This window comes from Parasteatoda tepidariorum, chromosome 9 (genome assembly GCF_982258835.1).
Source record: "Parasteatoda tepidariorum strain Cologne lab strain chromosome 9, Ptep-v5.0, whole genome shotgun sequence".
In the NCBI taxonomy this organism is placed as follows: Eukaryota; Metazoa; Arthropoda; class Arachnida; order Araneae; family Theridiidae; genus Parasteatoda; species Parasteatoda tepidariorum.
Window position 1 is genome coordinate 14,146,483 of NC_141763.1, and position 25,535 is coordinate 14,172,017.

At 30.8% G+C, this 25,535-nt stretch overlaps 1 protein-coding gene and 1 long non-coding RNA gene across 3 annotated transcripts in view; both read right to left on the reverse strand.

Moving 5' to 3' along the window:
• Positions 1–6,728, reverse strand: part of LOC107439361 (transmembrane protein 47) — a 60,511-nt gene extending 53,783 nt beyond the window's left edge. Inside the window, exon 1 of one of the 2 annotated variants that reach the window (XM_043054703.3) lies at positions 6,205–6,728. The gene's annotated coding sequence lies outside the window, so the exon portion shown is untranslated. The remainder of the gene's footprint in view (positions 1–6,204) is intronic. The other variant, XM_043054704.3, reaches the window with a different exon arrangement.
• Positions 6,729–16,592: 9,864 nt separating this feature from the next.
• Positions 16,593–25,330, reverse strand: LOC139426777 (uncharacterized). The gene is made up of 3 exons (XR_011637989.2): positions 24,284–25,330; positions 23,842–23,966; positions 16,593–19,944 (listed from the first exon to the last, which is right to left on the reverse strand). It is a non-coding gene; the product is annotated as an uncharacterized LOC139426777 (long non-coding RNA).
• Between the last annotated feature and the right edge of the window lie 205 nt (positions 25,331–25,535).

Genomic DNA, 25,535 nt, shown 5'->3' on the forward strand with positions numbered 1-25,535 from the left:
CGCCCATTCCATTGAAAATGAATTTAAATTCCCAGGTTTACACCCCAAATTAAAAATATCTGTTCCATTAAAATTTTATTTATTTAAAAAAAAGAGGCCCCTGAAGGTAGTGACATAAATTTTTTAATGTTTGTGATGTATCATTGTCTCGTTGCAAAGAAACAAGCTCAGGGTTCTCATTGATTTAACGTTCTAGTAAGTTAAAATGTTAAATCACTTTATATTTATTTTTTGGTGCAACTGTATTCTATTTTGAAGGCATGTTTAAATACAATTAAATTAAAATTAATAAATCAAAATAATCTAAAATATAAACAATCAACGCCCCCCCCCAGCGGGATGCGGTAAAATTATCAAACTTTGACCGGTCCGCGGTGATAAAAAGGTTGGGGAACACTGATCTAAGCCATACACCACTTTTTAAGTCCACCAAAAATACTTCTCAAGTCCTTACTCTTAGAGGTACCCAACATAACCTCATCCGTACGAGACAGGATCCAAGTTTCAGAAGCATATGTTAAAATTAGTCTTAATAGAGAATTATACAATAAAACTTTTGTTTTTCTATGAGTTACATCAGATGAAAATAGCCCTCACAGCTGAAAAATAACGAACTTGAAGGACCTGGGAAGACTTTAGTAAAAGTTAAAAATTACTAAAAACATCACAGAGCATTTACATGATACAAAGCTCAAAACAAAACTAAATTCCTGTAGAATTCCAGAGTCTAATTTCTAAACATTTTACAGAATTTTGTAATATGATTTTAGTTGTAATCTAAAAATTAACAAACTAAGAATTTGGATCGGGATAGTCTGGTTGGTACGGCTTTGGGCCCGTGTCCAAGAGGTCGTGGGTTTGATCACCACATGCTGAAGATTCCCCGTGTAGTAAATGGTGACTGCTGCCCGTTAAATCTGCCGTTCTCCATGTTCCCATACTGATCCAGGAGTTTCCTTGCCTTCTGGATTGGTTCAAAATTACAAGGCTATGGAGTCGTAAACCCAAAATTGGGCCGGCTGTTCAACAACGGTTATAAAAAATATCAAAAAACTAAGAATTCATAAGATATTCAGAAAATTTTTTATTCTTTAAATCAGAATTAATTTGCTGTTTTGTACATAAAAATTTCAAGACATTAAAAAAATAAGTAATTAAGAATTCTAATTCATATTTAATAAATTACGTATTATTATTAAAAGTTTGATTTCAAAAAATGCTTGTTTACTATAAAAAATAGAAATAACAAAATTATCAATTCTAATTATTTATTAAAATAGCAAGAATTTCTCTCAGAATTCGAAGTTTACTAGTGGTATTTTAAAACTTCCTAAGAAGTTTAAGTTTTCCCGGTTTCTAGAGAGAGTGGCCATTAACTACTGGAGCCAGACTAATTGATTATTAACATTGGTTTGGGGTTCCAAAGACTGGTGCATGCACAGAATGCACTACTACAATGTAAAATTTTATGACAGATGGTCATTGCCTTTACACCAACCCTAACAGTAAAATAACTTGGGCTGTCATTGAACCAATATTTACGAATCTTGGCCCAACAAGGGTTTAAAGGTCCAATATCTTTCAATACAGGCCCCATATAGAATTTTCCGATTCACCCGATACTTTACAGTCACTGTACAACCAGTATCAACCCTATATACAACTGTCAAATTCACCAGATATTTTATATTCATTATTCAGCCAATATAGGCCCCATGACAGCGGATATTGGCCCTATATAAGACCAATATTAAAAATTCTAGCCACCCCAATATTGGTCCATCGGTGCATGTCAATATACAGGGGTCTGTCCAGACATTTTGTGATAGGTCCTGTTTTTGTAAAATTGTGAAAAAATTACTCGTAATTTGTAAATATTTAAAATAAATGTTAAGTCACATTCTCTCAACTAGGGTCCTCCTTTTGTAAATTTGTGCAAATAGGGTTTAATTTTTAAGCACTTCAAAAAAATATCATAATTAGGCATGGTTGGAAAGCTTTTGACAATTGATGGTTTTACCTTGTTTTAACCGTCATGTCAAATCATTCACCATTATTTCTGCCAATTGTCAAAAATCATGAAATTTTGAATCATGCAAAATGAATGGCGTTTTCATACGCTACGGACTGACAATATGCCAAAATAGATTGGGGTTGAATTAATTGTGAAAATGTTGAATAAAGAAACGAGAACTGTGTCTTTTCGCATAATTCAAAGCAAAAATCAACATAGTAAATAAAAAATCTCATTTTGAAAAAGGGAAAATTAAGTACTTTTTAAAAACACTCAATGAAAAAAAGCACCTTTAAGGGCTTTTAAAAAAACATAAATCGAAAATAAGCACCTTTAAGCACTTTACAAAAACACTACGCATCCTGTAATAGCAAGCGGGGCCCAAGAGAATAGAAATGTTTTAATCGAACTAAAAAACTAAACATACATAAAATAAAGCCTTTTTAAGATATGTAATGATTTTAACAAACTAAAAAACATTTTTATCACCCCAAAAACTCAATGCACATAAAAGAACAATGAAACAATGCATAATTTTTTTTTAAAAAATGAGGCGCTAACTAATTGCAATTCTCAAATAATAAAATAATTTTCAAAACCAAGAAGCCAATTTAATTAATTAAATTAAAATAACATAAGGGTTTAACAAAGAAAATAATTCAAAAGGTTTTGAATTATTTTGTCACACTATTAAAGTCAGTTATTAAAACATCTTTCAATGCACATCAAGCATAACCAGTTTAAAAGTTGCTGTTCCATAGTGCTCAGTAATTTCAAACTCTTTCAATTATTACTTTATTTAACTCATCATAAATACTAAACAGAGTTGGTGGTAGTCAAGCATACCTAGAGAAATTAGATGAGTACCTAAAAACTTCATTTTAACATAGAGAAATAGATTTCGATTGACTTTTTAAAATTTCCTGGTTGTAAACTATTCAAATTATTTGTGTTTACATGATAACCAATCACTATTTATAGAAGGGGTAAAAATGCACATTCTTCATTTAACAGGGTTCATACTCTTTCTAAGAAAGTAAATTTCAGGAGTTTCTAAGGAGTTTTTCAGGAGTACAATACAATAAATTCAGGAGGTGCGAGGGAAAATTATATACTTTGTATAATTTTAATATAGCTATTTATAAAATTAAATTTACAACATTACAAAAAAAACCACAAAATAGTAAATTAATAAAAAAAGGATCTTAAAATATTATTTATTTTAAACACTTTTTAAAGACATATATGTCTCATTCAGTTCTTCACATATTTTAAGCTTAGATATTTTTTCTTTAGCATGACGCCTTAAGGCATTTGCTTTTGAAATTAATGAGATCACATTTTTTTCTGCCTGATCAGAATAATCATCAGAAGTTTTATTAAGTTCTTGTATATCATCTTCCAAATGTTTCTTTTTTCACCCTTAGCTTTATTATTTGTAATTACTTTCTCTTCTTCCAAATGTGCAAGATATCTTTGAAGTGCAACTGTAGCTGAAACAATGAGTTCTTTTGAAATAATGACTTTTTTAAGTACACCAACAAATCGTAGATGGTCATCAATTATTCTTTTAGCCACAATTGTTTGGTTTGCCAGATTTTCAACCGATTGACCGAAAACCCTCTCTCACCAGTTGCATGGCCATGAGAAAGCAGAAGTAGAGGTTTAATTACGTTCCACAAATTGGGATATTGTGAACTTGACAAGAACTCACAGTATAACAACACATCTAGTCGCTCACACATTGTGTCCATTCTTCACTTTTTCCATCATTATGTCTAGCACTTTTAGGTTGACATTCGGGCCATCCATAGATAATTGTAGTAAACTTTTAGTATTTATGCAAAGCATTTCTCAGTTATTTTTTCAAATAAAAGTTCAGATGTGGCATGGCCTAGAAAGTCTGAAGAATAGTAGCGCATATTTATGTGGTTACCATTCCAAAATCTTACATGACAATCCAGTTTTTGAATTGATTAACATCATTTAGACTTTCATCAAAAAGCAGTACATAATTGGTTTCCTCTTTCACTCTTGACTTAAGTAGAGACAAAAAATATGGCGCTATACTAAAAACTGAGAGGTAGGCAGTTTTTTTCTCACCACAACTGAAATTGCTTGCTATCTCGCTATCAGAAAACATAGCTTTAAAAAGAAAATTTGCATTTTCACAAGATTTGTAGGAATAATGTGAGCTTAACACCTTTAAAGTCCATAAAATTTCAGCCTTTGTAGTGAGGCTATTCAAATGAATTGCTCGATTCAAATTATAAACCGGCACAGGAACAACACTTAGCAGGCAATCTTTATACAGTTCATTTGCTAGCCATGGACAAAAGGGATGGGAAGACGAAAGGGATGATTAATTATTTTCTCCGTATAAGAATCGTTTTTTATTTTTGTAAAAAATTTTTCAGGAGATAAAACTTAATTTTCAGGAGTTAAAACACCAATTTCAGGAGTTATAAGGGCCCTTAGAAAAAAAAAGCTAATTTCAGGAGTTTTTCAGGAATTTCAGGAGGAGTATGAACCCTGATTTAAGAATATATTAATTTTTAAAAAAATATATAATGCAATATTTTTGTTCTTAGTTTTTTTCTTTTCATACAATTTATAAAAAGTAAAATTCTCAAGGACCCCGAGTACCCTGTCTTTATGCCTGTGCACAAAGACAGTACTGTACCTACCCCTCATGCAAGCATAAGCATATTCTACTTTTGCAAGCCAATACAAGCCTCATGCAAGCCAAACATAAAAACCTGAAGACTCCTTAGCTTTATCACATAAACAGGCGAAGGCAATTAAATTCTAATGGATTATTTATTATATAATCAATATGGGTAACTACTTAGGAAAACAATAATTTTCAGATAACTACGCAAGTATTCTACACTTATATTACTGTAAATAAAATTAACTACAATCAGAAAAATGTCATAATAATGCACAGTTTTTTCAACTCAAAAAATAAATGAACTGGAGAGCGCAAATACTTGAAGTTCATGTCTACCCTTTATTCATGGGTATTCAGAAAAAAACTTATAAGCAAGGTACAATTCACAGGAAATTTTTTTATTCGTATCCTCACAAAAAATTAGCATGCTTTGGCAACTTCCCAGAAATAGCATACAAGAAAAAAAAATCCTGACACCTTCGTGATTGCAATTGGCACAAACAGATACAGAAAAGGAAATATCTTTGAAATCACAATTTACATGGTATAAAAGTTTCCCCCGATTACTCTCATTTAATGACTGTGACTTGTCATGGACTTAATTTGAGACTAGTGGCAAAAATAATTTGATCTTAGAAAAGAATGAGATATTTAAATTTTGATGCACAAGAAGGTTTCTGTGTCAGAATATGAGATAGAATAATCACCTAGTCTTGGTGAATTTCAGGCACCGGCCTGCAAGAAACTAAAAAAAAAAAATATCACAGACAGGGACAAACTCAAAAGGTATAACTTGTAGCCACCCCAAGGAAAATCTCAACACGTTTTCTTAAAAAAAATTTGCAAGTTTAAAATCCATTGAGTGTCTTAGTTATTGTTCATGTGCCAGATCATGAAATGGAAATATCCATGACACAAAAAAGATGCATTAGCAACTAACGACTCACACTGATAACACTTATGATGTAGATATCTGATAACTAATCCATTATTAATGGATTGGATCATTATAAGAAAAATTCCTATCAACATTAATCAAAAACTTACTGCCATTAATTTTTTTAACCCAGTTTGATTTTTAAATAAATCAGTAGCCAAAGGGTATTACTGTGCAACAGTGAACAATAAAAGTACTATAAGGTACTATTATACTGAGCGAAAATTGATTGTTGGTTTTGCACAGATATTTGAAAAAATCTAATGTAAAATAATTAAAAATTGTTATAATTGATCATGTCTATCAAATAAGACAATTTTATTTTAAATAAGAAGTGCAAATGAAAGAAAATATATAATTTTCTTTCAAATACTGCAGACTATTAGTTTATGTCTCGGAATCTATTTTTTGTAAACAAATCTTCAATTGTTCTCCTTAAACACAAGAGTAGCCGCAAAATGGTACATTTTTGTGGCTTCGGGGATTATCGTAAACTTGTTAAACAGAATGGGAGGAAAAGGATTAACTTATAGGTCTTCAAAATAGAACATTTAACTATTAAGTCTTACCGACACTTACCTTTGACACTTGCTCAGAAACTGAGACAGTTTAAACAAACCACCTTTAATTTTTTACAAATAAGAACGAAAACTTGAAAAAAAATGAATGTATTCAACAATTGAATATTTCCTTATTGATCATATTTGTACAATTTCTAACTCACTCAAACGCTTATCACCCAAAACAATTTAAAACACACATTTTAGTTGACATTACAGAATTTTTCAATACAAGTTCATCACCTCAAGTAGAAACCATGCTGAATTCTGCTACAACGCATGCGCATTGCCCTCTTTGCGTCGTCTGCGGAATGTTATTCTTATTTTGAATCAAAGTATTTTTTAACTAGGAAAATTTTGCCGATGAAAATTTTATAGCTGTTTTTCAGTTTTTGAGTATTTTTCTAAGCATTAATTTTTGCAAATTATAATACTGAATACAAACATGAAATGCAATTTGAACGATTTTAACGCAAGACTGTTGCCGTATTTGATTTGGACAGTGTTCCAAGGTCTCGTTTCAATATTCGAACTGGCTACACTGGTGACACTAATGATCTGTGCGGTTAGGTCTAGTTCGGGTTGCCATTAGCAACCAGAAGCAAAACTCTCTCCTCTTTTAGAATCGTTGTGAAAAATCTATCAACGATTTCATTTATTTTTTGGGTATATTATATTTATTTTTTAGGCATTCTATTTTTGCATCACCTGTTGAGGAATATATATTTCTACTCTTTTGATTCATTTATAGACTAAAGCAAATATTTCAGTGGCTGCTGTATGATTTAGTTTCAATTTGTCTCATTTAGTTTCTTAAAAGCAAAACTTCTATCCTGTATAAGTAATAAAAAAATTAAATATAGAAAATGCTATAAAAAAAAAGGATATAAACGAAATGTCATTAAAAAAATTTGAATTTTTTTTTATGCTCTTTGTGTCAATGCTTGTTTGTTTTCGTATTTTTTTCCAAATTGAAAATTAATTGTTTGTTTTAAAATGTATCAGCAATCTAAGTAAATTTTATTTTTAAATATTTACAATAAAAGAGAAATATAATAATTTACTTAGTACAATTGTTTTACTTTCTGGTATACTGGTATCATCATTTTATTAATTTTTTTGCAAAATAAATCCTTATACTTTTAACAATGAAATAATATTAATCCATCAAAACAGTTTATATCTACTGTAGAAAAATCGCATTTATTAAACAAGAAAGAAAATCCACCTAAATCCCCAGGATTCATGAGAAAATATTTAAATTTCAACTAAATATCACTTGAGTTTTTTTTATTTAGTTATAAATTTGTTCTTTTGTCAAGTTATATATTCACAATATTTATGTCAATCTGACAGAAAATTACATTAAATACAAAAAAAAAAACACTTAAATAAACTATTAATAGGAAGTAACCACTGATGAAGGAACAATCTTTAATACTTGCTACTACAAAAAAGGAAATTCACAGCTCTCTCTCCCCCCCCCCCCCCCATTACACAAGATAGTAGTGTATTATTGCTTATTATGTGCTTAGGAAGTTAATGAAATAGTATTATCAACATGCAGAAAATGGGTCCTGAATATTTTCTATTAATTCGTAGAAAAATAATAAATACCCAAATATTTTAGTTACATTAAAATATTTTAAGGTAGGTAGTTACTCCATTTATGTCGCAGTAGAGTTGCGTAATGGGTTATTGGCTACAGTCTGGGAAGCATCCCCGAGGATGATCCGAAGACATGCCATCGCAATTTTGATCCCCAGTAGAGGGGATGGCTCCTCCGCTTTGGTAGCCCAATCTGTGAGCGAAGTCGAGCACTTTACGGTAGAACAGTCTAACGAGGACCAATACCGCACACCCTCGGTCCCTACGCAAACTGATCCAAGTGGTCACCTACCCGCACACTGACCATAGCCAGAGATACTTGACTTCGGTGATCTACTGGGAACCGTGTCTTAACGATCAGTCCACTGCGGGATTACCAAAATCTAATTATAAGATTTTATTTATTTTCCTTGCTGTTGTTTAAGCATTTACGGGGAAAAGAAGTTATGTAATTTTTATTAGTGAACTTATTGTAATGTAAAGTGTTTTAATACTTCACAGCCTTTGGCCGCCAGCTCAGTCACCTTTCAAAATTATCATGTACAACAGATACATTTTAATGGTAATCAAGGCAAATACACAGCACAACAACATTTAAATCCTTCAACTCCAATTCTAACACCATAATTAGTTTTTTGCAATTTATTAATAAATTTTTTTTCACTGTCTTGCTATTGCCCAGTGGAACTACTAAGATTTCAATTTTTTTAACACAGAGGAAAAACTGTATTATAATGACATTTCTGTTTTTTTTTTTTTTTTTTTTTTTTTTAAGCATAAGTCTGTTGAATAAAATGTAAAATATACAGTATTTAAATCACTAATTTTGTAATTTTCCCATTCATATGGTAACGATTTACCGGAAATTCTGGTTTTCAAAATTATAGTTCGTATTACCACACGCCTAGTAAAAAATAAAAACTGAAAAGTAAGTTTAAATGAAAAAATTAATTTTAACCTTTTCCGGGGGGCTGTGACAGCAGTTGTCACATCTGATCTTGAGGTCCTGTGGTGGGTATGTGACACTTTCAGCGTAAGAATAGGGGAAAAAAATCTCCTCCTCAGTTAATGTCATGCTCTAAGATATCATGATAGAATTAACAAATTTTCCACATTAACCAAACTCTATTACCAATTACAAAACCATATTTTATTGTTAATTTAAAAAAATCATTACCAAAGCGCATTGGTAAAAATAATCGGGGTCTTGGAGTTACTATAGAGTCAGCAACACGGTAAATTTTACCGTATTCTGTTAATTTTGACTGTACTTTTTTTTTCAGTGAAGAGATGTTTTGCAATACTGTCAAAATTCTAATTTATTTCCATTTCTGACGTGAGATATGATAACGAACTCATACCAATGATCCATTACTAGATACACTATTTATGCACCTTACAAGCCATAACTAGAGTATGGTATAATATATATAGATATACATGTTATTATTAGAAAAAGGAAAAGCTCTATCATCAATAATTGGTATGACAGTATGCGGGACCATAGCACAGTTTATGTTAAAAACTTCTACATCAGAAAGCAAAAATAAATCTAAATAATTACTTCTGATTAAATATATTTATGGTTTTTATTTACATAAAAATAAAAATTATTCTAAATAAAGACTTATTACTTTTTTTTTATATACATTTAACCGTCGTTGAACAGTCGTCCCAATTTTGGGTCTACTAATGTTGAACTCTGCAGCCTTGTAATTTTAAGCCAATCCAGAAGACAAGGGAACTCCTGGATCAGTGCCCCCAGAGGTATAATTTGTTATGGGAACATGGAGGACTTTGTGACTCGACAGATTTTCCGTGTATCAATCACAATTTATTACACGGGGAGTCTTCGGTCGGCGGGGATCGAACCCACCTCTTGAACATGGGCCCAGTGTCCTACCAACCAGGCTATCCCGGTCAAGACTTATTACTTTTTATTTTATAACAGTCCTTGAACAGCCGACCCAATTTTTGGGTTTACGACTACTAATGTTCAACTACGTAGCCTTGCAATTTTGAACCCAATCCATAAGACAAGGGAACTCCTAGATCAACTATTGGGAGAATTTTGCCTTCGTGGAGGACTTTTCGATGGAACTAACCCGCATTTGCGTTACATGGAGAGGAAGATCAGGAGAACCTCCCACGGTTAGCGTGACGGCAAGGAGACTCTAACCCATTACCCGTTTACCACTGAGAATATTTCACGTCCGCACTGTAGTCCGTGCAAGCCGGATGTGGAATTCGTATCTACCAGTCATCGCCGAGATTCGAACCCGGTTCACCTCATTAGAATGAGAACGCTCTATCCTCGAAGCCATCGCTGCTCTAGACTTCTTATTTTATTCTATATTTTATAACTGTTGATGTACAGCCGACCCAATTTTTGGGTATACGACTTCTAATGTTCAACTCCGTAGCCTTGTAACTTTGAACCAATCCAGAAGGCAAGGAAACTCCTGGATCAGTACCCCTAGAGGTATTGATTTGTTATGAGAACATGGAGGACTTTGCAACTCGACAGATTTATCGTGCATCAATCACCATTTACTACACGGTGAGTCTTCGACCGGCGGGGATCGAACCCACGAACTCTTGGACATGGGCCCAGGGCTCTATCGACCAAACTATCCCGGCACCTAGACTTCTTATTTAAGGTGAATCGAAATAAATACTTATTTTTTAACACTATTTAAATTATTGCTTAAGACAACCCCAAAAATCAATCATAACTATGCTGCCCTGCAAAAGAAAAATCAATATAAGCGATAAAAATTTCAAAATAAAGATTTTTTTTCTAAATTAAATTTTGTTTCATCAATTATTTGAAATTTTATTTTACCTTTCATAGCATTACAATAGAAAGAAAATAGTTGTCAAGCCAATTTTTACGAAATTTACTGTGAAGCACTTAAAGTTGTATTTTCATTTGCACAACAGTAAAGAGTTGCTACTATGCAGAGAAATACCCTAGTTTATAGTGCCACATAAGAAAAATTTATAGAAATAGATAATTTTTAAATCTTTTAAGTGAAACAAACGTAGACTCTTTTATTTTACATTATAACCGTCGTTTAATAGCCTACCCAAATTAGGGTTTACGAATACTAGTGTTCAACTCCGTAGCCTTGTAATTTTGAACCCTATCCAGAAGACAAAAAAACTCCTCGATCAAGTATTGGAAGAAATTTGCTTTCGTGGAGGACTTTTTGATGGAACTAACCCGCATTTGCGTCACACGCAGAGGAAGATCACGAGAACCTCCCAAGATTAGCCTGACGGTAAGGGGACTCTAACTCTTGATCCGTTAACCATTGAGAATATTTCACGTCAGCACTGTGGTCGGTCCAAGCCAGATGCGGAATTCGTGTCGACTGGGATTCGAACCTGGTTCATCTCATTGGAAGGCGAACGCTCTATTCTCTCAGCCAGGACGGCTCGAAAAAACACAGACTTCGCATTAAAAGAAAAAGAAGCCGTGAAATTTTTTTAATGATTAGCTTGATGATAAATTAACTCAAGATGAATTTTGGTTTACCTGTATATATTTTAGACTTTACTTTAAATGAGTTTGTGTTTAAAAAAAATGCAAAGATATAACAATTTTGTTACAAGTGGCAGCTTCAGTATTCCATCAAAACTAAACAATTATTTCATTTAGTAAGAAAAGTTTTAACGCGCCAATACCATTTTGCTATAAAGCACAAAAAATAAATAAATGAAATATCGAATTAAAAAAAATTAAGAAACAGAAGTTTTGCCACAAAATAATAAGTGAACTAATGATAAAGTTAATAGAATTTTGAATTCCATGAAAAAACCTTAAATAAGAAATTCAACTATGTATTATGAAATCTACTGGCATTGTTGCAAAAATAAATATTTTATATTGGTCAAAAATACTTTAATTAAAATTTGCTTTGATATAGCAACATATACTGACAGAAACCTTTGCCATCAAGTTTAAATTTAAAATCTTTTCAAATAAACTATCATTTGTAATTATTGTAAAATAATGGTATGTGCCATATTAAGTTAAATCTCCCTGTCATAATTACTAAGTTGTATTGTAGTTGTCAGAAATGTTTTAATTCAAATTTATAAAATACGTTCAAATATTAATTTGAAAGTTTAAGATGACACAGGTCAGTCAAAAGCCCATTTATTTTGTTCTTTATTTAAAATCTCTTTTCCGAAATTTACATTTAGTAGTATATTATTAATAAGAAATAGAAGACTTGAAACAAAAAAGTTGCGAAATAATAAATGTATATATAGTATATGGATATATATAGTACATGAAATAATATATTACCAGTAGAATATAAAATCTTCATATTGTGGAAATATTATCATGTCATATAATGCTGGAATATATATCGTGATGTTCAGAATTTATTTCAGTTAAAATGTATGAAAGGTATTTAAATATTAACCTAAAATCTCAAGATATTAAAAACCCTTGCTGCAATAACATAGGCTAATCAACAACCTTTCCCATCGGTTTTTCTTTTTAAGAATCCTTTCACACAAGCTAAACTTTTAAGTAGTATCATCTGTTATTAATCTAAGATATTGATTTGCATGTGTACTGAAGAGGCTTCAAATCAAACAGATGTTTATATCATCACTAGTATGTTGTTTTTGTCAGAAATAATTCTGTGGGGTTGTTTGGTATCTTTCTTAGAGTCCCCACTTAAACTCTAAAAAGAAATCTAACTCTAGGAAACTCTTCCACATGAAAATGTTTCCGAGAATGGAGTATAGGTTTCTTCATAAATAACACTAAGTTTAAATAAATAACTATCTTTATTAACATTTAGGAAACTTGTAAATTTAACTAAAACATTCTAACATATATAAAACTTAACCACTTTAACATTGAAGCAGCATAGAAAAAAACTGCGAAAAGGTAACCGTCGAGAACATGCCGGACTGCTAGCTAGAACCGACGGGGAGAGAGAGCAAGCTGTGGGGAGGCGGCCAAGTTATATCCAAAACATACTGTGCGCGTTTTGCTGATTTCGCCCCTCACGCATATCTCCATTCAGGTATGAGGTTTACGTCAATTATCGGCTACAAGCGACGTAGTCCAATGTCAGAGATTCGTAGTTCGGACTTTGCATTTCAGACCGCAACGCCACAATTCAATATAAAAAAAGAAATTCAAATACCAACCTAAGCTTAAGACATTGAAAGCTTAGTTTTAAGAACACAGGTCAATGAACGGCTCGTTCAGTAGGATTTATATTTGAATTCCCTTTAAACAAACTTATATTAAATCTAACACAATATAAACTAAAAGTATCATTTGTTATTAAGCTAGGATTCATTGTTCCAGTCCTGTTATGAACTATAGAAAGGATGTAAAAAAAATTTTAAAACGCAAAAATGTTTTAACAATCAAAAATTGATTACATCTGTTGATTTTTAAAATAATATACAGTGGACGAAAATATTTAAGAGAATTTTTTAGAGAAAACAATAATATTTAAGCATGAGCTTTTGCTTTTAAAGCTAAATTTCTATTACTAATGCTGAAATTGTATCACTAATACAGAAAACTCTATCACAAATTTGAGAATAATGGTTCAGATAATTGTTTGATTTACCAAAATTTTATCGTAACAAATCGATAAGTATGTCTATTGAACTAAATCACCAGCATTAATTTTTTTTCGATACAAATCTATCAAGTTAAACTAATAACCAGACAAACCAAAATTTGGAGGCAATCTTGGTCTTGAAAACAAACACAAACTTAAACTAATATCAGAAATAAAACATTTGAGTTTATTAATGCAATAAACTGCATCAACATGAGAGCACATTCATGAACACAATAAAATTCCAATACCAATAATTAGATTTAAATTTAATACAAGAAAACTTATTTTCGAAGCTAAAAAATTTTGTTATAATTTTATAATAAAATCTATTAAAAAATACAGTAAAATGATGACGATCTTAACAGATGAAAAATAAAAATGAAGCTTATAAACATATAAAGGTAATGACGTCACATAAACTGACCAAACCAACTAGAAGATTTGTGCACTCCGTGTCTACCTGGTGACACCAGATTGAATAAAGAACTGGTGTATCCAGTTTTCATATTGGAACGATCGGTGCAGGAAAACAGTGCAAATATTGGAATGTGTCCTTAGAGTAGAGTACTCACTTATTAAATAAATTCATGTTTTCCTTGGTTGTAATTATCATGAGCTTGTTACAATTTTTATACGTATTATAAAAAAATCACTTTTCTTGTAGATTTTAAAACATTTTAATGCATGTTAAAAAATGTGAAATTGTACACAGTTTAATTCCAATTTGTTATTAAAATTTCATTACATGCAATTGTAAAATGAACCAAATTTTTATTTGATAAAAATGTAGTATATTTAAAAAACTAAATTACTATAATTTTTACAAACATGATTAAGTAATTAACCACATAAAGTTGGAGTATATTGGAGAAGTAAGCAATTACACAAAGTTAGAATTCCAGGCAATAAGTGGAATTCGTATGCACATTATACATAATTTGTATTATAGATAAATAACATTACAATTTTACAATATAATAATAAATAGGCTCATCATGTACTTTATTTTTTTTCCACATATTTAGTTCATTAATGCTAAATTTTGTTTACAAAATTCAGATTAATTGAATATGTTTAACTTCATATAATTTTGGATAAAAAGTTATAAAATTAAATATATAAAACATTAAGTTTATAATTTTAAAGAATAACTTGGTTTAATAATTGCAACAGAAAAATATCAGCAATAATAAACCGTATACCTGCCAACATTGAAGAAATAAAATAACGGAGTAAGTTTTGATAAATCATGCATAATATTGTAAGTCAAAAAGGGAAATTCAAAATTGGAAATAATGTAAGCACTTACAGTTAGCAAAGTAAAAAATATGTATATAAAATCTTAATCCAAAGAAGATTTTTTAAAACCATTATTTATAATTACTTAAACTATTAATACTCAACATCAGTACTGGCTACAGCACCATCTGTTGAGGCATAAGAGAAGTATTTTTGCCATTAGCGGATGTTTTATTGACAATTTATTAATTTTTAATTTCTTCAACAAATAGAGAAATTTGAGAATATATAGTTAAACAGGATATAGGAGCAAAATACAGCAGTCTTCGTTAAAAAAAAACAGGAGACTTGGCAGGTATGAAATCGTGAAAAACCCTCTGGGTGGGTATAAAGACGTTTTTTTTTTTTCATGGGCTGAGTCCATGATGACGATATTGCTGGAAATGCTAAAGTTTGGAGCTTTTTTACGCGAGCTGGATGAGGCCAGTTTGGTGGGAAAACTTGAGCTGGATGAAGTCACATTGTTAGAGAGAGTGAGGCGTTTGGATAATCTGTCCTTTGTAGTCTCTTCCGCCATAAAGCATTGAACAAGGGTATCACTTTTAATCAGTAGTTTTCCTTTCATTAGACTCCTGAAGTCATGAGCCAATACCATTTTTTTTAATAACCGTCGTTGAACAGCCGACCCAATTTTGGGTTTACAACTACTAATGTTCAACTCAGTAGCCTTGTAATTTTGAGCCCAGCCAGAAGACAAGAGAACTCCTAGATCCGTATCCCCAGAGGTATGATTTGTTGCGGGAACGTGAAGAACTTTGAGACTCGATAGATTTAACGTGCATCAGTCACCATTTACTACACAGGGAGTCTTCGCGCAGGCGGGTATCGGGCCTACGACCTCTTGGATATGGGCCCAGTGCCCTATCAACTAGGATATCCCGGCTCAGCCAATACCATTTGAAATAAGTATGTAATTTGTAAGTGTGAATGCAATATGTGATAAACCAATTTAAAATTTAAGCAAAATTTAAAAGTCTTTTTTAATGCACATCTAAAATAAGCAATCAACTAAACAACAGCAAAAATTAAAAACTCTAAATAATTGTTCGAATTTCAATTAATTATAAACAGTCTTACCTAAGGATAAAAACAATCTATACAACTTAGGAAACGGATGAAAATTGTATCCTTGATTTCATTATGTGTTTTAAAACAAGCCAAAAAATTTCTGCTATTGTGAATGGCAATTTTTTAATTATACCATCTCAAAAGCATAAATTACTAAGCTTGTAGTGCAGTTAAGCTCCATAAATTCTTTGAATAAATTCATCCTGAAACAATAGTTATGCATGTAATAAAATAAGTTTACAAAAACATAAGACTAATTTTATAATAAGTTAACAATAATAATTTTGTAATAAGTTTACAAAAACATTTGGCTAATAAGCCAAAAAATTTCTGCTATTGTGAATGACAATTTTTTAATTATACCATCTCAAAAGCATAAATTACTAAGCTTGTAGTGCAGTTTAGCTCCATAAATTCTTTAAATTTATTCACCCAGAAACAACAGTTATGCCTGTAATAAAATAAGTTTACAAAAACATTTGACTTGGCAGAAGCATTTTAAATAAAGGGGTTTAACAAAGGTCTTTTATGACTAAAACCGTTAGCTACCAAAACGTCTAACATAAAATATATAACAAAAAATACCAAGCAAAATGAATAATAAAAGCACAAAAAATTATTTTAAGTATTTCTGAATCAGTACCAGTTCCTGTCAACAACAAGATATAAATATACATCTTTCAATCTAATTATTTCATAATATAAATCAACTAAACATAATTGCATGACTGAAATTTTTCCTAATAATATCAACTACCTAAACTAATTTTTTTATTACAGTGTATATAGAATACAAAAATTCACATAATAATCTTTTCTTTTCATAAAGTTCATCCATTTAACTTAATAGGAAAAAAATGAATTTTATACCTTAATAAATATTTGACATACCAACATAATTTTTAAATATGTATAATTGAAGAACACTTTCTCTTATTTAAAGATCGAGAATAATTGTAAATTTTGCAATTGGCCAGTTGTAGCATTTTTAACAGTGGCCACTTTTCCAAAAATAGAAAGTGTTAAGAAATTAAAAATAATAATAATAATAGTATTGTAAGGCTTTTTCTTTGAAAAATCTCTCATAATAAGTTAAATATTACAAGGTTCATTTCTAAAATGTAAAAAAGGAACAAGTGTGAAATAAAGTAATTTTAAGAAAACTAAAATATTCATAAAAATTTCAAATTTTTTAAAATAATTTTAAAAAAAAGTACATTCTCAACGAAAAAAGCGGTCATCGGGTGATGGCAGGCAGATTAATTTTTAATCCCACTTGTTGTATTCAGACACTCTGTGGTTAGCGGCAAACAGCATACGAAGCAAAGAAGGTTAAACGTCAAAAATCTTTAAAAAGATTATTTTCAATGTTAAAGGTATGTTAAAAAAAAAAATATTAAAATAGATATACTATGTGGCATAATTAATTTTTAAAAAATGCCAATACTTTTCTACTAAAAACAATTAAAGCACTTTTAATTGAATTTCTTAATTAAATTTAATTTTTTAAAGTAACCTGTATAACTTGAAAGTTCTTTATATCAAATTTCTCGCCTTTCCCGTGAGATTCAAGATAAACAGATCTGACTGTATTAGGAATAGGTAATGTTTGCTTAGACTCTCAACGAATTATAGCATGTTATAATTCGTTGATATAGTATTATTACAGGGTTCCTACACTATTTTGAGAAAACAATATCCTGACTTTTGCAGGTTTATCCTGACATTTTACAATAAAATTCCTGACCTGCCGTTTCCCACTCCAGCAAAACTTTTAACATTGCAGTTTCAATAAGTAATAATATGCTACTTAGTCATAAATATCATATATTGAATAAGATAAACACTTATATATTAAAGTGGAATTGCATAATAGCACTTTATCCCAAATTATATTTTCAGAAAACTTGTGAAACATATTTTTAATTATCATGATTAGATAAAACTTTTAGTGTGTTTTTGTAGTTAGATACGAAAACTATTTAAATAAAAAGATCAAGAAAATCTGTTGGATTATGGAAATATTATTTTATTCAATGTTAAGTGGAACCAAATGCACGAGCCTCGTCAGGATATAAAGGGTTATTCAAATCTGCGAGATATGTATCAGTATCCTCAAATAATATTTACTCTTAAAACATACTAGAACATCTGTTAAAGTTATAAATTTTTAAAAATCACCAATTCACTTCAAACTGACTTTTCTTTTAAAAGATAATATTGAAATATAAAGGGGAAAAAGTCAAGAAAAGTTAATTATATACAAATAAAAATGCAGATAGAAAAATTATGCAACTTGTGGGAAAAATAAAATCAAAAATGTCTTCTTCTTTTTCAGTATTTTTAAATTTATTTCCGTAATACTGTAAGCTTCCGGAGAAACTCAGGGGCTCCTATGTTATATAATATTTCTTAACATATTTTGTTGTTTGACTCAAGTTGTGGTGGAATCTAGAACATCGATCTGTTTCGTCAATTTAGATTTTCTTAATTTCAAATCATCTATCTTTTCTTTTATTCGTTTTCTAGAAATTCCAGCCTTTTTATTCTCTTCGTTTTTCTTTTTTTAGGCTTCTAATGCATGTCTCCATCTTGTTCTAGATCCTTTTACAGCATCTAGCATTTTTTCATTAATGTCTATGTTTTTTATTCCATTTATAAATAAAACATAATCATACACACGCCTTTGTGAAATAATAGAGTCTTCATTGAGGTTTCAAACCAATAAGCTTTTATTAATTGAAAAAACCCCTTCGACTGTTACGTTACCATGAGAGAGGATAAGAACAATTTTTATAACTTCCAACAAATTGTCAATTTTTTTTTTCTCTGTGCAAATATTTATCTAATCTCTTTTTCTGTGGATTAAACTCTAAGAAACTCTTTTGCTCTTCTTTTTTTTTTGACAGCATCACAAAACAGTAAAAATTGCTTTTTCTGCTGTTGTTTCAGCTACTGTTGTCTGTAAACCAGTTATTCACACAAAGAGCAATAAACCTAGCAACCCCATCAAAAATTCCTTATCATTGGATAAACAGGAGGAAAATTGCTAACAGGACAGGTTCTACAAAGGAAAGAGGAATGTTATTATGTGGAAATTACATATTTTGAATTACAGAATTTTTCCTTGAAACTTTATTTTTGCCTGTCAGTCTTTGAATGAACAATAGTTTTTTTTTATTTTCCTAACTTTATGAATATGTAAGAGAAATCCTGACTTTTTAGCTTAATTTTAGAATATCCTGACTTTTGCAGGTTTTCCTGACCGTGTAGGAACCCTGTATTATAATATGTTACAATATTATACATGTTTTATTACATGTGTAATAAGAGGAACCACTGATTTATGTTTGATACATTTTTTGAACAATAATTTTTCTATTTTATTAAACATTTTTCATTGGCTTTCACAATTACATAGTTACAATTGTTATCAAATGTGCTTTAAGTTATGCTTAAAACTATTTGATTCAAAAACTTCACTGTCTTAAAAAATATACAGATGAAAATAAAAGCTGACATGGTTCAATCGCTCAAAAATAAGATGAACAATCAAAATAGAACATATCTCAATGACAAGATTCTAACAGTGTGCAGCAATAGAAGATTTACATTATTCTTGATAACAGACATATCTATTACAAGGTGCATAGCCAGATTTTAAACAAAATATAAGTACCTTTTAAACACTCAAAAAATATTTTTAATAATTTTCCAAAATAAAAAAATTAGAATTAGGATCTGTGCAGCAATAAAAATTATTTTTTACTATCGTTTAGAGTTCAAAAACATCGTCAAAAACTTTACATAATCATGATAAAAAATAAATAAATAAAAAAAAACAAGTTTCTGATAAATATTGAATAATTCAGAGAAAATTGTGAAAATCATGCATTTTTTGTAATTTAGAACGACAATCAACAAGACAAAGAAAAAATATTTTTTTTAAAGATAGAAAATTAAGCACTTTTTACAAACTCCGAACAAAAAAAGCACCTTTAAGGGCGTGTAAAAAACATAAATAAAAAAAGTACCTCTAAGCACTTCTTAAAAACTCTACACATCCTGTATCACGTTCTAGTAAGGTTTTAAAGAGCGTCTGGTTTGTCTGATGTAGCCAAGGTTGCATTGGCTAAGAAAGAGGTAAATACTCCAGTAATTTTCAATAGGATCTATAAGAGACAAATTTAATTTTGTTAAACTACCTAATAATGACTTTAAAAGAAGATAATTTGATAGCAAAGGGGAGAAAAAAATTGTATAATAACAAAGTTCCCTGCAAATTTTAAAAGAAGACGGTGAGGTGAGGCGAGCAAGTGAGTTTAACAAATGCTTAATCCGTGGTAAAACCATGGTTAGCAACAAGCGAGGAGGAGAAGTTTGGAGTTTAAAGAAGTGTCATGGCAAAGGTTAAGAGCGTGGAAAACAAAAACATAAAATGCAGAAATATTCTGACCATTAGGAACGGCAAATTTACAATAAGCAGAAGTGGAAAAATGATTAGGTAGTTTAGTATATTTATAACAAGCTTTACTCAATATTTTTTTTAAAAAATGATTTTTTATTATATGGAATTTTAATTTTTAACTTTTTCTTCAATAACTAATTTATTACTAAATGTAATTTCTTTTTTTAAAAAAACCGTACATGCCCATGGCAGATTTTTATTTTAACAGCAGAATTTGACATACAAACATTATGCGTAAAAAAAATCTTTACACTTCCATTTCTAAACTTTTTTTTTAGTACTCATTGCCTTACAGCAAGAATTACCTCAGTAAAAGAAAGAATATGTTTCTCTGCGAATGGATTTTCAAATACAACAGAGGCAACGCAAGACATATAATCTGTATATTCCATATAGTTTGTCTACAGTAAAAACTCCCCCCGCCACAAAGCCTGAGGCCGTTTCTGCTATGGAAACAAGAATATCACATTTTAGGGAGGGAAGCTTCACTTCACTCTAGGGCTAACACGCGAGACCAAAGAAACAGATTCCCTTTCTCTCATCGACACGAACCAAAACCTGCCCTAAAGAATGACACAACACACCTGTTTGAAATAGTTATACATTGTTAGCATAGTCAACGCCACGGGTCCAGATGAATGGCAAGGAGAGTTCTTACATTAGACAACAGGGGTCGTTTTAGAAGAAATTTGGGTCTGTTAACGGACCATTCACAAAATATATTTCCATAAAAATAGACCCTTCACAAAATAATTTATCTTTTAATCGGACCCTTCACAATTTTGTTTATCTTCATTATTGTTTTGTTAATCCTGAGGGAAAAAAAGAAAGGCGATTCTAAACGAACTAAGTTTTCCAAGTGTCCTTAAGTTTAAATTCTAAATGTAGTAATCTAAGAAAATATTTCTACTTTTACAAACATAGTGTCAACATTCTTATTGATATTAAATGATAGTTTTTTTTTTTGTAAATAAATAATTGATCAATTCATATTTATTCATAAAATTAATTATTAGAATATTATGTAAATAAAAATTAATTTCTGGAAATTTTTTAAATAAAATATTACAAATTTAAGAATTGTTTAAGTTTACTTAATGTGGAACACATTAAAAGTGATACATTACTAAGTTGTGTTATTTAAAATATGTCCATTGAAATTATTAAAAATGTGAGTGATTTTGTTTCCATTATTCGCCCGAAATGAATATTCTGCGTTCATCAGTACAGGCTAAATACCAAATAGTTGTATGTTGCATCTCTAATTTAGTAGCAGCAATTGTTGAGCATAACCTTGTATCTATTCACAATTTAAAAACTTCTTGGAAAGGTTTTTAGCAATTTTTGCAATAACAGGACCCTATTTGCACAAATTAACAAAAGCAGGACCCTAGTTGAAAAAATATGACTTAACGCTTATTTTATATTTCCAAATTATGAGTAGTTTTTTTCGCAATTTTACAAAAACAAGACCTTTCACAAAATGTCTGGACAGACCCCTGATGACACACCCAATTTAATCTTAACAGCAAAATTTTTTTTTTTTAATACTTTTCAGTATTTCAAAAATTTGATTTAAAAAGTCCAATTTAAAAATAAATAAATAATGGATTCTTATTGTTTTGTTCTGTATAAAGATGGGTAACTAAAAATAAAGAAAGCCATTTCAAAAACGCATTTGCCAAAAGGCCATTGCATTGCGGGATATCCTATTTATATTGCCTGACGTTCTCCTTTTATATCAAATCCAGCTTTCTGGGAAAGGGGGGTGGTCCATGGTGAGTGTGGGAGTATTACAATGTAGGTGGTAGTTAAACTACCCGCGGTAGATTTTCCGTTCATGGTCAAGTTTTGAAAATGCCGACAAAGTTTACAAAAAAAGAAACAACACAATGATATTGGATATTATCATTCCACTAGATTTAAAAAGTAAAAAAAAAAAGAAACTTTTTAAAAAAGGTTTCTTTTTCCAAAAGGTGTTTCGCGTAACCCTGGAGAGTCACGGGGGTTCCGAAAGTTAAGACCATTTCTTTCTTTTCCTGTTCTTTTTTTAAACCAGCAATGGATTTGATAGCTATAATTATATTTATTTTTAATAAATAACCCATAACTTATTTATTACTTTTAACACTTTACTTTTATGAAATTATTAATGTAAAACGCAAATGAAATCAGAAATAGTAAAAAAAAAATTTTGATTCACAATTTATTAAACAAATTATGAAAAGAAAAAAATATTCAATGAAAAAAAATTCCATCAGCATCTCGTATCGAAATTTTTAAAGTGACTTAATGCTTATTTTATATACTGAGCAGTTTTTTCACAATTTTACAAAAACAGGACCTTTCACAAAATGTCGGGACAAACCCCTGGGCAAATTATAGGCTGATTTCTAGAGAACTAGTTCATTTCTATCAATTTTTGCTGAACCCGATGAAAGGTAAATCGTTCCATGGTAACAAATGTGTCAGAAAATAAACAGTCATAGTTATAATTGGAGATATTTTCATAAGTGTGGTGAAAGTGGCTACTAGATATTGATTACCCTTTGAGTTGATTCCTTTATTAAGAATTTGAATTGTATCTCCGCACCTAACTATTTTTTTTAATAAAACTCATATAAAATCAAACAGAATTACATGAAGCTGAGGGGATTTTATTAACGACTTTGTCAACCTTCATCTATCAAAAGGTACCTTCGGATAGAATCAAGTTAATATGTGTTGTATACTAGTATTCACCGGATTTATTTATTTATTATTTTTTGAGCATATATTTTAAGCAAGTCAACTGTTTAATGTGGACCATGAATCGATGATCACATATCACATCCAGGTCACTTGAGAGGTGATTTTATCTATCAAAAGGTACCTCTGGATAGAATCATGTTACCATGTATAAGCCCTTTTCTAGCACTCAAAAAATATTTTTTAGCACTTTAAAAAAATATATATTTAGGCAGGGTTGGAAAGTTTTTGACAACTGACGGTTTTATCTTGTTTTAACCGTCAAGTCAAAAAAAATTAATAATAATAATAATAAATAGAGAGAAAAAACCTTATGGCATTGTTTTTAACAATTGTCAAAAATCATGAAATTTTGAATCATGTAAAACGCATGGCGTTTTCATCGCTACGGACTGACAATAACCCGAAATAGATTGGGATTTAATTAATTGGGAAAACGTTGCATAGATCAATGTAAACAGTGTCTTTTTGTGTAATTTGTAGCAAAAATCAACATGGTAAAGGAAAAATCTCATTTTTTAAATGGGAAAATTATGCACTTTTTAAAAACACCCAATGAAAAAAGCACCTTTAAGGCCTTTTAAAACACAAAAAGCGAAAATAAGCACTTTTAAGCACCTAAAAACGCTAGGCACCTTGATATTAGAGAATTGGTATTTAATATTTAGAGTGATAGTTATGCCACAAAACTCAGGGAGGAGGGTTAGGTCATATCCAAATACAAAATTCCAAATAAGAACTGCTTCTGACTACTTTACAAGACTTGTAGGAACACTAAACAGTAAGTCAAAGCAAAATAATAGTTTGAGAAGTAATAAGTTTTAATTCTATGAAAAGAAACTAAATTATATACCTGTGGATTCATACCTTTTGGGTTTGATACTTAGTACATAGCTATAGACAGAGAACGAAATAAAGTGTCTGAGACAACATGTTCATGATCCACATTCATTGATTTTATGTCCAAAAAATGTCAACCTGAAAACAGCAGCACATGAATAAAAGTTGGATAATTTTGGCGAAAACAAACTACATAGAAAAAAATTAATAAACTGAAATATATAAGCTTGTAAATACAATGTTATACAACAGATATGGCAGAACAGTACACAAAGAGCAAGGTTGATTAATTCATTTCATATATCATTTTTATACGGTAATTACACTTTTTTTTCACATGGTGAAAACATGAATGATGTAGTGTCGCGAATCAGTTAACACACTAGATATCAGAATACAAATATAAGTTCATAAATTAATCAGTTAATACAAATTTAACTTAGACGGATGATTACCATCATTAAATCGTTTTCTAGCAATTCTGCCTTTTTAAATACTTCAGCCTTTTATATGAATACCTGCAATACATGTAATATTTCGATTCCCTGTCCATTTAATATTCTTTCCAGGAATTTCCCAAAGTTTATGCTCTCTTTTCCAGAGGACTGTCCTGTATTTTATTTTCTCGAATTAATAAATAAATTTTTCAAACTTTTCATATGAAGTAAATCAATATCCAACAAAAAAACGTAGCTGTTATGTTATTTTTCCTTGGCATGGCAAAATCATCCATCTAGACTCCATGGGCAAGATAGCAAAATCAAAATGAAGTTTTTGTTTTGCTATGTATGCTTCATGCTGCCCATGTCTGTTGGATTTAAAATAAGCTTTGAACTTTCAAATCTTTTTGGAGACGCAGTAGTTGTAAGTAGTAAGCTGCACAATTGGCTATCGAAATGCGCCACTCGAATCACTATTACAGTCCCTCAGTGGACTGATCGTAATGACATGGTTTCCAGTAGAATACTGAAATCAGTCATCACTGGTTGCTGTCAGTAAGAAGGTGGATGATCACTTTAATTAACCTGCGTAGGGACCGAGGGTGCGCGGTATCAGTCCTCGTTGAACTGTTCTACAGTGAAGTGTTTGAATTCGTGCGCATATCGTCGGGCTACCAAGGAAAGGATCCATCCCTTCTGCCGAGGATCATTGCGATGCCATGTTGATTAAAATATGGCATGTCTTTGGATCATCTTCAGGGATGTTTCCCAGACAGTCGCCATTAGTCCATTGTGCTGCTACAGTGTGATGTAAATAAAGTACCTACCTACCATGCTAACTTGACCCAACTCTCGAACCACTGGACTGCCATAGGTGCCGCGGTAGTCATGTGGTTAGAGAGTTGGATTTCGTTTCTGAGGAAGCTGGGGATCGATCCTGTAATCCACTTGCAAAATCTGTGGAATCGAAAGCCCTGTGGTCGGTCGCTGAGCAGTACCACAGGTACAGCGATCAGGAGAAATTTCCTTCCTCTTCAGATCTATTTCTATATTTATGCTTAACTTAAGGAATCTCATGTATTGGATTCGCGCTGCAGGGGATCCAAATTGCATGGGTATGTCTTCAGATTATTCCAAGGGATGCTTCCCAGATCGTCGCCAATAGTCCCTTGTACAACTTTAGTGCGACGTGACATAAATAAAGTACCTACCTACCTCTTGCGCTGTACAACTAAAGAAAAAGCATATTCAAGTAATCATGATCATA